Source organism: Astyanax mexicanus, chromosome 1 (assembly GCF_023375975.1).
Source record: "Astyanax mexicanus isolate ESR-SI-001 chromosome 1, AstMex3_surface, whole genome shotgun sequence".
Taxonomy (NCBI): Eukaryota; Metazoa; Chordata; class Actinopteri; order Characiformes; family Acestrorhamphidae; genus Astyanax; species Astyanax mexicanus.
The window spans coordinates 17,636,882-17,655,338 of record NC_064408.1 but is presented as its reverse complement, the minus strand read 5'-3'; positions in this window follow the sequence as shown (position 1 = coordinate 17,655,338).

Genomic DNA, 18,457 nt, shown 5'->3' with positions numbered 1-18,457 from the left:
CAGAATCTGAATTACTAGCACCACTCGAGAATTCATGAGCTTTTCCTCTCTTCTTTTCTCCTCGTTCCTCCTTTCCTTTTCTCCACACAGTGGCTTGGAAACAGACAAGAGGTGAAATAGTTCTGGAGCACCATCCGGACATGATAAAGGTGTGTGGTGTGATGATCTGTCATCGTTATTTTAATAAATATGGGTATTGTCAGTACTTGTAAGATACTGAACAACTGTGTGTGTGATGAAAATACAGAGTACAGACTGTAAGCTGCAGTAACTGGCATTACTGAGGCTGCGCAAACTAGATAAACACAATTTATCAATTGTCCTCGTGTTTTTATTTTGTATGTTTTGTGGATGAAAATCACTGCAATCATTGGAAATGTCGGGAAATTACTGTTCTTAAAGTTTGCACATTTTTAAACACATAACTGCTGTATTGTTTGTGTTAATCTCAGCTTGTTTATAGATCATATGTATGTTGCAATCATGTCAGTATCTGCAGATAACTGCCTATGGGTTTAATGAATATTAAACACCTTTCACCTTTCGCCTGATGATTCTCAATGTTTATGTTGATACAGTGCTGCTTGAAAGTTTGTGAGTTCTTTAGAATTTTCTATATTTCTGCAGAAATATGACCTAAAACATCATCAGATTTTCACAAAAAAAGTAAACAAAAATCCAGACAAAAGCCCTATCCGGATGGGATTAATTTCTCAGAAGGACGCCTGTAAAAAAAAAAAAATCATACTTCTACACAGTGATAAAACTCTTGCATCTTGTACTGCAACTGAAAAAACAGGAGGACCAGTGAGTTTTTAGGCTTTCTGGGTCACAAGACATCGCGTTCAGTAGCTCCTCCATTTTCACTCGCTGTTGTGTTTTATGTGGATCTCCATGGAAACGCACGTCCAAAGTATAATTGCGGTGCATGGCAGTGTACAAATAGCTATTTTATTAAACGTGAGGAGACGAAACTCAGAGATGTGAGTCCAGACAGGAATCAAATTACCAGAAGAGTTCAGCGAAAAAAAAATCTTAGTAACTTCTCAGCAATTGAACAATTATTGATAACAATTGTCTGCATTGCAAGGTTGCAAGAAGAAAGCCACTGCTTTACAAAAGGAACATGGCTTCTTATCTGCAGTTTGCTAAAGATCACATTGAAAAGCCAGAAGGCTAATGGAAGAATGTTTTGTGAAAGTTTAAATAAAAAACATTGTGTTTAGATACAGGAAAACACTGCATTCCAGCATAAGAGCCTTATCTCTTCTGTGAAACATGGTGGTGGTTGTATTATTGTTTGGGCCGGTTTTACTGCCTCTTATCCACAGCTTGCCTTCATTGATGAAACCATGACTTTTGAATTATATAACAAAAATTCTGAAGAAAAATGTCAGGAAATCTGTCAATGAACTGAATCGTAAGAGAAGGTGAGTCATGCAGCATGACAACGACCGAGAGCAAAGCGAAGTGAGCAAATCCAGCAAAGCAAGCAACTTAAGCTCTGCTCAACTTTATGCAAATGAACAGTGATGCACATTACTGACAACCAATCAGGAAGCAGGTTTGCACCGTCACACGGAACTACAGCTCTGTCTTTGGTTCCTAATTGTTCCCCTTACCTCACGCCAGAGTTTGCTGCTACTAAAACGCATGAATTGATTTCTCCAGTGGCGAAGCACACAAACAGCCAGCACAATCGCTCACATATCTAAAGTGCAATAATAATAATAATAAAAATAAATATTATTACTCAGTTTCCTATTTTAATTCTATTTTAACCCCTTAGAAATAAAGAAGGAATGTAAAATAATGTATATTTTTTAAAAGCTTTTGATTGTGTTGTAAACCTCTAGTGGAGAAATAAAGCATTATATCAAATAAATAAAGACCTATAAATTGTTTATATTGTTTAGGAATTAGAATTGGCAATGATAAGATATCACTCATTGGCATTGGCTCATTTTTTGTGAAAAACATATATGAAAACACATTTTCGATAAACACACACTGTACATCACTCTACTCATATCTTGAAGTTAATTTATTTTCTTTTACATTTTATTAAAAAACTAATAAAAAAAAGAGTAGCACTTTTTGAAAGAAATGTAACATAAGAAAGGTAAAGGGCAAAAATTAAACATGTAAGCTGTTTATATTGCTTGCAATTTAGGTGAAGCAAGCATGTGTAAAGCATTTTAATGTAAAATTGCTTAATTTTGCTGAATTAAATACAAGTAACAAAGTAAACGAGTAACAAAAATATGGGTTAATATATTGTGTTATATTGTGGTACTGTGAACAAGATGATAAGCACTTATTTGCAGAAAATAAGAAATGGCTGAAATAACAAAAAAGATGCAGAGCTTTCAGACCTCAAATAATGCAAAGAAAACAAGTTCATATTCATAAAGTTTTAAGAGTTCAGAAATCAATACTTAGTGGAATAACCCTGATTTTTAATAACAGTTTTCATGCATCTTGGCATGTTCTCCTCCACCAGTCTTACACACTGCTTTTGGATAACTTTATGCCACTCCTGGTGCACAAATTCAAGCAGTTCAGCTTGGTTTGATGGCTTGTGATCATCCATCTTCCTCTTGATTATATTTCAGAGGATTTTAATTTGGTAAAATCAAAGAAACTCATCATTTTTAAGTTGTCTCTTTTTTTTGCAGAGCTGTATATTTAGGTTCAAATTCTACACTTCACATGCACATCTATATAGAAATATCAATTGTCAAATATCAGCATCCCTTTACTGGTATCAGTACATCCCTAATGCTTTTATAGTTTCAATGTTAAAGTATATTTTTATTCAAATTGTAGGACAATTTTTTTACTACTTTCCTCTAATTATATAAATGTAACATATCCAGGCTTTAAGTATAAAGATTAAAAATTAACAGCAGAGTAAAAAGACCATTTAAGAACATTTTTAATAAAGCTCAGTTACAGTTTTGTATGAAATCAATATTGCAATAAGGCCAGAATCATGATTAAGGAATGATGTATTGCATAGCCCTAAGACTTGCATTGGATTACTTGCATTTAAGTACCTTTACTGCATCTATTCTAGGTATGTTAAATATATATATAAGTATAATTAACATTGGCAGATATATACATAAAAAAACTTTCAGATGTCAGATATTTGCATTATTTTCTGAGTATCAGTATACCCCTAATACTTTAAGTATTATAAGGTTAGTCTGATTTTTTGCCATATCACCCACTCTTGTATTTATTTCTTTATTTTTTTTATTTTGGGGGAGAAAAAGCTGACATTCTGGGTCACAGCATGCAGGGAAAAGCAGCTCTGGATTTTCCACAGTCGAAAAAAATCCTCAGTGCTGCTCGTCTCTGGTCGAAAAGAATTCAGCACGGCGAGAGGAGCAAAAAGGGCAAGCTAGCAGCATCTAGTGAGAGAAGTAGACAAAAGCAGACGCTGCAAAATGCCTTTCTGCTGCTGTGCCTGCTGCACACACACACACACACACACACACACATACGCACACACACACACACACCCTCCCTTCTCCCTCTCCCACTTCTTTGCTCTGACTAATGCGCTGAGCTACAGAGGAGTTGGGAAACTTTTTCCGTCTTTTGCTCTCTCCCTTGTTCCCTCTGTGTTTCAGAACATAAATGCTCAGTTTGAGGCTCAGTTCTCTCTTCCCCACATTCATCTGTAAGAAGGAGATGAAAATAATGAAAGTCTGCTAAAGATTAGCCGCCTACAGTACTGTGCGCTGTAGAACTCTCTCTCTCTCTCTCTTTTTCTCTCTCTCTTCATGTGTGTAATGTAGACAAGGCGGTGCTGTTCAGTATCAAACCACATCATCTACTCATTTACCAGAGGCTACGTGCTATAAATGTGTACTGTAATTACAATAGATAGCCTAGCGCTGGCAGCGGTGGGAATTCTGGGACAGTGCCGATACCCAGTAAGGTTGTGTGTAGAAAAGAATCTGGCGATTCTATAGGTATCAAGATACAGGTGTTGTGCACAATTCGGCTTATTGTGATACAGGGGTTGGACAATGAAACTGAAACACCTGTCATTTTAGTGTGGGAGCTTTCATGGCTAAATTGGAGCAGCCTGGTGGCCAATCTTCATTAATTGCACATTGCACCAGTAAGAGCAGAGTGTGAAGGTTCAGTTAGCAGAGTAAGAGCACAGTTTTGCTCAAAATATTGCAATACACACAACATTATGGGTGACATACCAGAGTTTAAAAGAGGACAAATTGTTGGTGCACGTCTTGCTGGTGCATCTGTGACCAAGACAGCAAGTCTTTGTGATGTATCAAGAGCCACAGTATCCAGGGTAATGTCAGCATACCACCAAGAAGGACCAACCACATCCAACAGGATTAACTGTGGACGCTGTAAGAGGAAGCGGTCTGAAAGGGATGTTTGGGTGCTAAGCCAGATTATATCCAAAAAACATAAAACCCTGGCTGCTCAAATCATGACAGAATTCAGTGTGCACCTCAACTCTCCTGTTTCCACCAGAACTGTCCGTCACCACAATCAATTATTTTGGTCTAAAACCAGGTGGAGGTTTCAGTTTCATTGTCCAACCCCTGAATATGCAATACTGTAAGCAAGGTGACATACTGTGTATCAGGGGTCGGCAATTAAGTTTGGCCACAGGCCAGATATTTTCCAAGCCACAAAAAAAAAATTCTATTTTGGAAAATGAAGTGTGAAGGGATAGAGTGCTACAGACTAGTAGCTCTCCAGCCCAGAGGGTTGTTGAACCCAACTGCAGAACAGTTGATCTCAAAGCAGTTAAATCCAAGAAGAAAGGAAATAAATGAATAAATACACACACCACTTCTTATGTGGGAACCCGCGTCGTCAAGGTCATGCTCCAATACACTACCGCTGCCCCGGCTAGAGAATTGGGACACAGCCAGGGAAAAAAAACAACCTTTTAAGAAGATAGGAAGCCCAGGAACGGGCAGAAAAAAATGAGAACGGGCAGAAACTAAAGTCATGCCGAGAGCAAGAGAGAGACAGGGGAGAAATGTAAAGAAAAATATTTATTTTTACATTATTGTTTATTATAGTTCAAACAACCTCCCAGGCCAGATGTTTCATGCTTGCAGTCCACAGCAGACCCATGCTGTATAGTGATTGTTTATAATCCACATCATAGTATAAAAAAAACCAAAAATATATATTAAAAGCTGAGTAACCTGAAAATTTGATGAAAAAAGTGTACTGTTCATCCAATCAGAACAGGGCCCTGTTTAAGCAATCTATAGATGAGCCCTCAAATGCACAGCTTGATTCACTGTGAGTCACTGTGTCGTTGCTATCATAACGACGGGAAAAGTATGACTTGCGCAGAATGAAACATGCAAAAGGCATGTACTAATTCTCTTAATCAATCATTAAGAGACAGTGTTTTGCGCGTAACATGCAATAAATAATAATAAAATTAAATCAGTGTTCCACTTGCCATTCACTTTAAGAGATGTGCACGGCTGTGTATTCATGTGTGTGTAACAAGAAGGGGTTGGGGGCATGCCTGTGTTGACAGTTCACTTCCAAGATAGCAATGAACGTCTGACTGTTGATGTCTGTCTAGACTGTATTTAGTGAATGGAGCACTTGTGTTTAGGTCTCAGGCCTTAACTGTTCAAAAATGCCTACAAATGCTGGATAAAACACACAACAGACTTCATTTGTTACATTTAGGCATGGCAGTAATGTGTGTAATACAGCTAAATAATATTTTTACAGTCTGTAGGGTAATATAAATCATATTTCAGAAATAGGTCCTTCAAAGATAGACCATAATGTGTTGTTTTTGAAAAATATACAAGACGTTAAAAACCATTTATCATTTCTCTGGCTAGAATTGTTTATGTAAACAGAAAAATGAACTAAAATCATTGAGCGTAATACTACTTCCTGTTCCATGACATTTGGCATGTGATTGAAAAACTATCAATACAGAGAATCAATACAGTACTGCAAAACATAATATTGCAATATATAAAACTTTCTAATACCATTAATATCCATTACTGTTCACGTATGTGCTAATGTTGAAACCAACACTAAATCTTAAGCTTTTCAAAATATACAAACATGAACTAAAACCACCTGAATTTCTTTATGAGTAAAATTTGAATCATTTCAGTGGAATTAACAGAGGTGAGTGATTTCACCTCAGTAACGTGCAGTAAAAGTACATTTTTTCTATGAAACTTTGGGTCGAGTTCAACTAGTGAACTGTGACACTAGAATTTGCAATAGCACGACTTTTCTGTCTGCACTGACCTGTGTGAGGGCAGCCCAGCTCTGAAGACCCAAACAGAGAAAATGCTAATGATAGAACAACTAAGCACCACTGTTTCTTCCTTTATAAAGGGCTTATTAAAGGTTGTAAATACTTTAATTACTTCAAAACCTTATTGTATACTTTCAACCAGTGAGTCAGTCAGAATGAATAGATCTATTAAAGTATAATAGAAATTCAGATTAGTGATTTAATACGTTAGTATGAAACACCACATTTTGATTACTGGATAAATAATTAATCTGTATAGTTAAATATAGTAAGTACAGTTATGTAAATGCTGACTGATGGAAAAGACATAGTAAGAGAAGCATCCACAAAGATTTAAGGTTTAAGGTTAAGTGGAATCACTATTTGGCAAATGACAGGTCACTATTGCCCTTTCAGTTGTTGTGTTTATTGCTGCTTATTAATGTTGTTTAATGTATTTACAACTTAATTAATAACCATTAATAAATTAATCATAAAAAACATTATAACCCCCTTTATAAATTAGCCTTATTGTAAAGTGGTACCAATCAAAGTAAATTAAATAACAGCTTATTTAAAATGAATGTAATCAAATATTGCTTACTGTCTGTTAGCTGAGATATAGTCACATTTCTGAAAAACAACACATTTTATTCGTTACCAGTAAATAAAAAAATTTCTGGCAACCAAATATGCATTGTATTTTGATCATATTTGGAATTCTTAATATTTCAGAGCTTTTTATATACAGTATCATCATTAATATGACAAAAGGCCATGGAGATGGGCCAACATTTTCAGCATTATAGTGTAGTACTAGAACAAATTTGAAAATGTTAACCAGTGTGGGCTACCTTGGAGTTTTGGCTAGTCTGTAACATAGAAGAAGACGTCCCTGTCATGTCTGAGTCTGTGTTTAAGGTAGATTTTTTTAAATGTTATTTTGCTGTTACTGATGGTGTTGTTGAACATGTATGTATAATGCATAGTCTGTACATATTTTAGTAGCCATAAAGCATTGTTTATGTCTTGCACATTAGGGAGTGGAAGGGATTTCTCTGACTGTTGTGGTGGCTTTACACAAGTGATGTGGACTGCTTATACTGTACATGGATTTTTAAATCACCTGTATGAACTATAGAGAGCACAACATCTCTCAAATGTGAAGCCACCACAGGTCTAAGCCCCACCGCTGGCTGGTTGCAGTAAAAAGTGTAGCTCAACCCACTCCCATATTTTTCAGTGATAAAAAATTTAAACAAATTTCCATCCAGTTTTTCTCCTCTAAACTGTCTTTTCTTTTCCAGTGTCTAATTCCAACAGTTGGTTAATTAAAAATCATGTACATACTTTTTTGTTTAGCTTAATTCACGTTTAGCTTAGTTAGCACTCAATAACTGTTGGAAACGTGGATACTGTGGTTCCATTCCTGTCTGTTCTATGGAAATTATAGCAAAATTGTTTGCCATGTTTTGATATTTATAGCTAGAGGCAGAGCCAGTCTCAACTACTTTTCCAAGCTCAAATGTGTGTCTCAGACTGCCCTCATTGAGCTAACAGTAGACAAGCAATGGGGACTTTTCCCATAAATGCCCAGTTTGTACACACAATTCCGCAAGCAGCCAGCAGAGACACTGTACTGAAAGCACTGAAACAGAGGAGGATCTCAGGTCCAAAAAAATGCCTATAAATGCTGGATTAGAAGTAAAACACATCTTCACACAAACTTTGTTAAATTTAAGCATTACAGTAATGTGTGTAATACAGCTAAATACTATTTTAGCAGTCTGTAGAGTAATATAAATCATATTACACTATAATGAGTTGTTTTTAAAAACTGTGAAAACATGTATTTCTGTTATAAAATGTGAACTAGAAAGAAATAAACTTCTGAATTTTTTTTAGACTTTTTTGCAAAAAGTATTCAGTCTTAACAATCAGATTAGCCTTGATTACATTTTTTACTTTAAAATAAAACTATTAATAAAATTATATTGGTTTCATGTTTGAACTTATTCAGTGATGTTAAACATTAAACAATAACTAACAGAGTGTAAAAAAGAGGATACTGCTGCTTTACAGATAATCTCCACTTTCAATCATTAAAACATTCCCCACTTTCTGAATAAAAGACTCTCTTATTTCAGTTTCTTTTGATCAGACTGTGAAACCAAAAGGAATGTCCTGAAAACGAAGCTCCAAGAGCATTCTCGGGAAATTATATATAAAGTTAGACATGCAAAAGACAGGAAAACGCTACAAAGTAAAGGGGTATTCCAGTGAGTACTTGGACAACCCAAGTGAGGGTATGGCTGGAAAGAAATCACTAGTGAACAAATCACACATCAAAACACATCAATACAATACAATGAAGAAAAATGATATGTTCATCAGAAACCTAACATGACCCTGAGTACAGCAAACACTATCCCAACAGTGGAGTCATGTTGTGGGGATTCTTTACTTCAGATGAACTCAGGAAGATGGACAAATGCAAGACAACTGCTAAAAAGTTCAATCTAAAGAGCTGTCACTAAGATCTGAGTATCGCTAATTTAAATCTCAGGTCATGCAGCATGCATCAGCAGCCAGAGTCCGAGAGAGCACAATTGGCCACGCCCTATCTGGGGTAGGTAAATGTCCCACTCTTCCCTCATCACTCCAAGTTGGTCAGCACAGGCTTCTGTTAGATGATGTATCAGAGCTGGGGATCCGGCACATTCCTCAGAGTGCACTGAGAGGCAGTGTCTGATTTCACATGTATTGGAAAGGTAGTTTTCCCTAGTCTTCACCATCCTAGTGTTGGGGACTTTACTAATGATAGGGACTAATGAGTCCTAATGAGTGTGATGGGTACTTTAAAATTGTAGAGAAAATGGGATACAATTAGATATGAATAAAATAAATAAGTAAAATCTTGGGAGAAACGTTTACCAATTTTTTGCAAGACTGTCACATTAAGCATAAGTGGAACTATTAGACAAGTGTGACCACCAGTGTTGCACAAGTATATAGAATAGCCGTGAGAACAAAATTCCTCACACAGAGAGCAAAGCTGGTAAAATCATACCCTAAAATACTTTTTAGTAATATAAAAGTCACCGTTTCATGGATTAAGGGCATGTCAAATACACCTTGCACAGCTCAAAACATACAAAAGGCATGTACTAATTCTCTTAATTAATCATGGATGTGTTTTGGGCGTAAAAAAAAATCCAATCCAATCAAATCCAACAAAAAACAATCAGTGTGCCAGTTGTAATTCCCTTTGAGTGACTTTGGTACGTTGGTATCTTACAGAGAGTGTCTCAGCAGAAGAAACTGACCTGTGAAGGTAAACCAGCAGCTCATTTAAGGGAACAGCAATGCTATTATATATATATTTTTATATATATATAAAAATATATATATATACACATGCTGGGGGCGCATGGCTAAGATAGGCTTGGCCGACTGACTGTTAACTGTTTAGGGTTTTAATCAGTCAGTGGCGCACCTGTATTAGAAACAAGTTAGACATTTACCTGAAAACACATCAGTTCCAGAACACCACACCCAGCACGTCAGTGTAGATTTATTTCTAGACTCCGATGCTGTATTATTGGCACCTTGCACAGGGTGTACGATAGGACCCTTTAAACTGGTTGTTCTAGATGTGATGTTGTGATGGTGTTGAATACTTTTATACTTTTTAGTTTAATAAGAACACATTAAAGCAGATATGGTCTAAAAATTGCTTGAGATTAGAAGGTAACAGGTTTGATCCCCTGGACCAGCAGGTAGTGGGAGTGGGGTATTAGGGCAATAGCGCTTTACCCTTCCTTAATATTGATGCCTGAGGTGCCCTTGAGCATTGATCTAACCTCCATTTGCTCTTTGAGGGCACTGAAACGTCTGCCCACTACTGTGTATATGTGTGTGTGTGTGTGAGAGAGAGCTCAATGCCCCTATTCACTGCTGAGTGTGTGTCCATTCTCACTGACAGGTTAAAAGCAGAGGCTAATTTCTGTTGTATTGCTCTACAATGGCCATAAAGTGTGACCTTAATATCAGCACGCAATTAAAACACTGAATGGAGCAATCAGACGCAGCTGATCACGCTGAAGTGTGTTAAATGATACTGTATATAAAGTAATATATTGTAATATCTCTCTATATGTAATGAGTGTGTGTGCCGACTCATTTACAGCATGCTGTGCCTCAAAGCTGACTCCAGATCAGTGCGCCAGACTGGAATCAGTGGTTATTATGGTGTCTGACCGTACAGAGCCGCAAGCGCGCGCAGCTCGCCGGTCTGAGGCCAGGCTGAGGGATGATGTCACAGAGAACGGGGGTAATGGGAGGAGCCAAGAGTGTCCGTCACGCCGGGGTGAACGGGTTCGCCCTGCCCGTATCTACTTACTGCAGCCACATACAGCCGGCTCTGGCAAACCGTAATGATGGTAACTAACGGACACACAGAAACACACACACACACACACACACACACACACAGAATCACACACACAGAAAAAGAAATACATAACCTGGCCGACTTCAATATGCTGTAATTTAGGTTGTGGTGTTTGTAATGTGTCTATTCACTGGCACAGAGGCACAGTACCAGTCAAAAGTTTGAATAAACATACTCATTTCATATTTTTATTTTTCATTTTTTTCCCTACATTATTATACAAATTTTACAATACTGAAATCATCCAGACTATGAAGGAACACATAAGGAATCATTTCTTGATCTTATCTGGGATGCTGTTAACTTGTGGTTTCTTAGCCTGGTAACTCTGATGAACTGCTCTTCTATTTCCAATTTCATCATAACGTTTTTAATGTTCCTTGCGACTGCACTAGAGGATAGTTTCAAAGTTTTCAATTGACTGACCTTCATTTCTTAAAGTATTTTTTTTCTTCACTTAGTGAAGTATTTTTTGCCATAATATATATTAGAACATAACTTAGATAGAGCTATTCACTGTATACCTGTTACTCTACCTCTTCACAGCTTTACAACTGATGCTCTCAAACACATTAAGAAGCAAGAAATTCAAGTAATTAATTCTTGATTAGTTCAGCACAGCTGTTAACTGAAAGCCTGAAATTCCAGGTGAATCTACCTCATAAAGCTGACTGAGAAAATACCCAGATTTCCTTTTATTAATTGTATTATATATATATATATATATATATATATATATATATATATATATATATATATATATATATATATATATATATTATTTTTTATTTTTTTTTTTTAACATTTTATATTCTATATTTATAATTAGAGTTAATAGTAATATCACTATTACTACTGGTTCAGATATGATATTCCTGTAGTAGAATTCATTACTGCACAATTTCCTGCATCAAATTTATGCTTTTTTCCTTTTACATCTGCACATAGCACATTTTATGTTTAATATATATCTTATTTCTTCATACTGTTATATAGACTACATCTCTACCCTATAAGTGATCTGTCTATCTATGTGCAAAGCAAAGTCGTGGACAAATGCATGCAATGATAATTAAAAGTGAATAAAATTGAAATTTCTGTTTGATTTCTGTACTACCTGATATATATATATATATATATATATATATATATATATATATATATATATATATATATATATCATATAAAGATAAAAAATCTTCAGTAATTTTTGAATGTTTCCAGGGTCAAAGGACACGTTATTCTGATAATGACCTTAATAATGTTTAATAGATGAGGAGTGCAGTCTTTTGGGAACTAAAGAAACAATTTTTGATACATTCATTTTTAAGACTGTTCTGTAGTTATTTATGATTTTTTTGCTTTTGTTTTGTTTTTTATTTTAACAGTGTAATTGAGTTTAACAGAGTTATGCAGGTGAGGTGGAGGCAAATCGATGTGTGGCTCGAGTCACGCTCAGTTACACACACGCACCTCCCCACACACACTAAACACACACTCCTGTGATGGGCACCCGCCACACCTCACCAAATCTTCGTGCAACCGTGAAACCTTTCCCCCCCTCCACACGCTCATCATGTCAGTTCCTCTTTCAGGAGCGCACCGGTTCCCGGTCTCCCGGGAGACGCGGCCGGGCGGATCGATACACGTCATCATTTTTTCCACCTCGGCCAATCGCCAAGGAAACGGAGACAGCTGGGGGGCAGCTTGGAAGTATAGCCCCCTGTGATTGGTGGTCCTCCGTTCATCGATGAGGAGCGAGCACGCTTTCTCTTTCTCTCTCCGGTCACGTGATGACAGGTTGCCGATTGGACTTGATGAGTGCTCCTGCAATTAGAGACCTCAGAGACACAGCTGGGTAAAAACAGGGGTTCAGTCTGTCTGTCTGTAAGTTAGTTTGCAGGACATGATATTATGGGAGATATGGGGGTGTAGTTAGAACCTTACAGGACCCTCAAAAAATTAATATCTACAGCACATTGAATATACATATACAGCTGTTGAAGTAATATAGCCTTAATTAATTTAGTAGGTTACCATATACTATTTTATTTATAGAAACAAAAGAACACATTCAGCACCTTTATTTTTATATTTTTATTTGTGTTATAAATTATTACTATTTAAAAGCCATAGTAGTAACCAGTAGCTACACTATAGAGTTTTTAGTGAACTGGGAAAATCTGTTTTTAGCTACAGTGCACCAGTGAGCTGGAATTCACTACAGGAAACCCTAAAACTCAGCTCACTGCTGTCACTAAATCATTTTAAACTTTTACCTTGTTATTTATTTAATAATTAAGTTTTTTTTATTTATCTAATTTTATGTTTTACCATTTAGCCCTTTTATTTTATTAATTTTATTCATTGCATCTTTTTATTTGTTTTGCTACTGCTTTTACTTTTGACCTTTAAGTTTTTATTTCATTTCTTTTCTTCCTTTTATTTTTTTATATATTTTTTTTACTTATTATTATTATTTATTTTAGTTCCATCATTTACATTTTTATAATTGTGGTTATTTTAGTCCTTTATTTTATTTTATTTTTTATTTTTCTGTGCTTAAATGTTATTATTCTATGTATTTATCTCTTTGTTTTATTGCTCTACATCTTAGTCTGTTTGCATATCCTGTACTTACCAAGTGAAAATAAAGGTTGATTGATTGATTAATTGATATAGATAAAAGTATGCTCATTCACTATTCATTCATGTCTTCCTAAATCAGTGTTTGTGAAACTGGTTCTGCCCTGCCTCTTTGGTGAAAGAAAGCCACTCCAATAAAACAGGTTACAAAGTTTAAAAAAGTTTAACTACAGTAAATACCATAAATATCTAATCGTACCCATTTCTTTCACTTTCATCTCTGAAACTGGTTTTGCAACTTCCACTTCAACTTTGACATCTAAAGTGAATCCACTGTTTGTTTTATGTTCCACAGTGAAAAACATTCCAAATTTAAAACATTATTTTTTATATTAAAAGGTTTGCTTTGTATCCCCCCTCGTCATGCCTCTACAGTGCCACACACTGGACTAAATCAATGGTATTAAAAATAAGTTTATCCTGCTTTTGTTGCAAAAACTGTCACACATTTTGTAGCATTGCTGTGAGGATTTGATTGCATACCAGTGGAGTGCAGTTAATATAGTGGGTACCCCTTCTGCAACACCACCCCCCCCCCCCCCTCCACCCGCCGACCTACATAGATTTATATTAGAACTACATATTCTCTACAGTACAGCCGGCCAACAAATATCACTCATTTGTATGCCTACAAGACGCCAGGGCAGCCAAAAAATTAAATACACACAAAAACTCACCAGTCAGGTGGCCTATTATTGTGAATTAGTTTCACATTGAAAGAGAACCTATAAAAAGGATTTTTAATATGATGGGACACAATATTTGTTCTTATTTACCGTCGCAATTCCTTGATAGTTAACTATTAAACTAATTCAGCATGTGTTCTGTTTTACACTAAGCAACGCGTAGCCCGTTCAGAACAACGCTGAGAAGGGGTTAGACAGTCATGGCCCCGCCCCCTGAGTGAAAATCATGAATCTGATTGGTTAGATTTTTATTGGTTAGTATGTGAAATGTTAGTAATTATGTGATTTTGATGAGGCATAAAAAGATGCTGTTTTTTTACAAGCAGTTAGACTGTTGTGCCACCCTGAAAAGACACAGTTCTAAGTAAATGTACCTCTTTGTTGCTTCTTGGACCTCAAAATGATGTACGTGATTTCACAGCTCTAGAGTGGAGCAACTGTCTAACTGCCTGCTTGCCAAGAGGGAGGAGATCAAAAGGTCAAATCCTGTCCACCAAACTGTAGCACTCTTTGTAGCATCACTGACGTTCAAAAACACACAAACCAACTGTCTTGTTCCTCTAGATAATTATGGCCAATAAAATATGAGGAGATCAACATAAACTCCTTATAAACATGCACTATTCCTAATAGTAGTCAAGCATGGGCTAGAGGGGTATAAAGCCTCCAGGCATTGGGCTGTGGCTGAGTGGAATTGTGTTCTCTGGAATGATGGTGCTCCATCATACTTTTACTTTTGGGATCAGTTGGGATCAGATGGGAAGTTGAGGGTTAGATGATCATCTAATGTCCTATATGCCATCAAATTTACTGCAATGATCTAACACTTGGTAGAAAGCATTTCTAACTAACAATAGAAACAGTTATTCCAACAAAAGCAGGAAAATATTTTGAATTCCCTTGATTTAAAAGGAAATCATGAATAAGGAGATGTCTTAACACTTTTGTCCTCATATCGTATAGTATATCAGTGAGTGTAGTGTTGCTCTTACTAAGATTGGGTTAGATTTCTCCTTCTAAAGGATACTAAGAGGTAAGGTTGATGATTAAGCTCCGAATTTAAGATTAATAGAGCTGGGTAAAGTTTTAACCTCCCCTGTAGTCATGTATTTACCTTCTAAACATCCAGTCAGACAAAACAAAGTCATTGAAAGTCACAGAAAAACAAGAACAAAAACTCCCCAAAAAACATATTTTTACAAACCATGAACTGTGTATTCAATTTTTATAGCGGTTCTTGGCATATATTATTAATACAAAACAAAACAATATTTTTTTCAAAAATCCTAGATCATGGTTAAACATGTCATTAAACACATCTTTTGTAGTTTTGCTATACTACCTGCTTTGAGAACAGCAATATACAATATTGAATATTGGAATTGCCTGGTAACTGATCAGATATCAGACACTAGGCAGATACACTCATTACTTTACACATACAATGTCTTCACACTTGATGAGAAGACAGTTTGATTATTGGACAATGAAACTAAAACACCTGGTTTTAGACCACAATAATTTATTGTGGTGACGGACAGTTCTGGTGGAAACAGGAGAGTTGAGGTGCACACTGAATTCTGCCGTGATTTGGGCAGCTGTGGTTTTATGTTTTTTGATTCAATCCGGGTTAGCACCGAACATCCCTTTCAGACAGCTTCCTCTTACAGCGTCCACAGTTAATCCTGTTGGATGTGGTTGGTCCTTCTTGGTGGTATGCTGACATTACCCTGGATACTGTGGCTCTTGATACATCACAAAGACTTGCTGTCTTGGTTACAGATGCACCAGCAAGACGCGCACCAACAATGTATCCTCTTTTGAACTCTGGTATGTCACCCATAATGTTGTGTGCATTGCAATATTTTGAGCAAAATTGTGCTCTTACCCTGCTAATTGAACCTTCACACTCTGCTCTTACTGGTGTAATGTGCAATTAATAAAGATTGGCCACCAGGCTGCTTCAATTTAGCCATGAAACCTCCCACACTAAAATGACAGGTGTTTCAGTTTCATTGTCCAATTCCTGTAGAGCTGTGAAATTACGCTACATAAACCCACAGTTCAGAGTACATATACATATGCCATTCTTTCTTGCGCAAAGAACTGTAAATGGTTTCACAGCTTTAGAGTGGAGCAACTGTCTACCTGCCTGTTAATCTGATCTGATAGATATACTCATTGTCAAAAGAATAGTTGCACCAGAAGATTCAACCAACAGTAATGAAACTTAGTGGGTAGCTGGGTGTGACAGACTGTCTCAAAGTGATTCAGAAAAGCAGCGAGTCATCTTCAGAGAAGAGTCTTGGTAAAAATGACCAATGATTCCAGTTTACCCGTGCTATTTATACAGGAACCCTGAAAGCCTAGAGTTATATTAATAAGGTCCTGCATTGCAATTCAGCACTTGCTCCTGGGTGCAACTATTATTGCATTAAGTGTATGTTGTTTCTCTTACCCTTAAGGAAATTATCATTTGGTTAGGCCCTATTTTGGTGCTTTATAGCGCACTGGTGTATTGTGTCTTTGGTAGCATTAGGGCGAATAATACGCCATGCACGGCTCGAAACACACAAAGGACATGAACAAATTCTCTAACTTAATCCTAGGTGTGTTTTGGGTTTAACGTGAAATAAATCACTTAGTATGCAGGTCATCATCCCTTTAAAAAGAAAGCAGGTGCACTCTGACTTTGGTGCGTTTGTATCTTAACTGCGCAGCGCTTTGTCTCAGCAGAGGATACTGACCTGTGCGTTCACACTGTGAAGATACACCAGCAGCTCATTTAGAGGAACAGCAATGTTATTTTATTCTTTATTTTGTTTATTGTTGAGTTAAAAGTCAGGTTTGTGCTCTGCAGCTTATGCAGCGCACATGGAATGGACTAGATTATTGACTGTTGTCTAGGTTTATTTCAGTCAGTGGTGCACCTGTGTTTTCTGACGCCAAAACAACAACATGCCGGAAATTTACCTGATCCCTCCTCACTTCCAGACCACCACACCCATCATTGTAGATTTATTCCTAAACTCGATAAACGCGATTTGAAAACAGACTGTTGACAAGTGGTAAGATAGCAAACATCATCACAACTTGCCCTAAGCAGGGTGTATGATAGGGCCCATAGACTTAGAAAGTTTAGAAAGAAAGAAATACTTTCAGAAAGGTAACGCCAGTTTGTCCATATCAGACTAACACTCTAGATGTCCTGCTTCTGAGTCCTGTAGTAGCTTTCTACAGTCACACACATGACAGAAAAAAACTGGCTTGACTGAACCAGTGACTGCTTTTCTCAGAAGCAGCATGTCAGCTTGACCACATTCCACTGCTGCAGGATTTCACAACCGAGCCAGAAGAACCAGCACTGGACAAACCAGATCTATGCAAACCACCACTCTGAGTAACTGGAGTCAGATTTCTCTATACAATTGTACTTCCTTGTTCAAAAGACAATGGGGTATAGTGTCAGCACTGAGAGATGACTGCCTCTGAATCATCAGCAATATTATTACAGCTTTATACTCTATAAAAAGGCTCCGGAATTATTATTCTTAATATGGATAAACTCTTGTAGAACACAAACTGGTTCCCCTGTGAGGGTTTACTGCATGTTATATAGATGTATTTTAATCAATTTAATAGTATAAACTATATAATACACAGTTAAGTAAAAGTTAGCAGCTGTAGTCTATCATTACATTAACACTTCCCCAACCTCCCTTACATTCAAGTACACTTTACTCATGATTGGGTATTCACATTTTCACATTCTCTTTTTAGAACTGTCTTCTAACGTATGCATATTTATATTATATTTCTATGTCACATCAGTCACTTTCGTAATCAATGTCATTGCACATTGCACTTTGCTCTGTTAATTATTTAATTATTTAATGACCATTACCAACATCTACTGCACTGCTCCGTTTACAGATAGATCCTTACCTTGTATAGTTTGGTTTTTATAGCCTTATATTTTTCTCTATTCTTCTGTGTTTTGATTTGTCTGAGTATGTTTCTTATTGTATTGTGTTGTTGCTGCTGGATGTCTAAAATTCATTCGGTATAAATAAAGTATCCATCCATCCATCCATCCATCCATCCATCCATCTATCCTGATCACTAACATGAATCTTAGAGGTCTTTGTTTGGGCAAGATAAAAAGAAATTTTTAGAACTTCCAGCATCATTAAATTATCTAAGCGGGTGTATGTGTGTTTTTTGACCCTGTTTGGATTACAAAGTAATCAGAAAACATTGACAGAGTAGGAAAAATACAAATTGTATGTACAAGTAGTATGACCCAAAGATATATTCATGTTCATATTTCATCTGGTCATTTCATTTCAGGCCTGCAACACATTCCAAAACTGTTGTGATTTT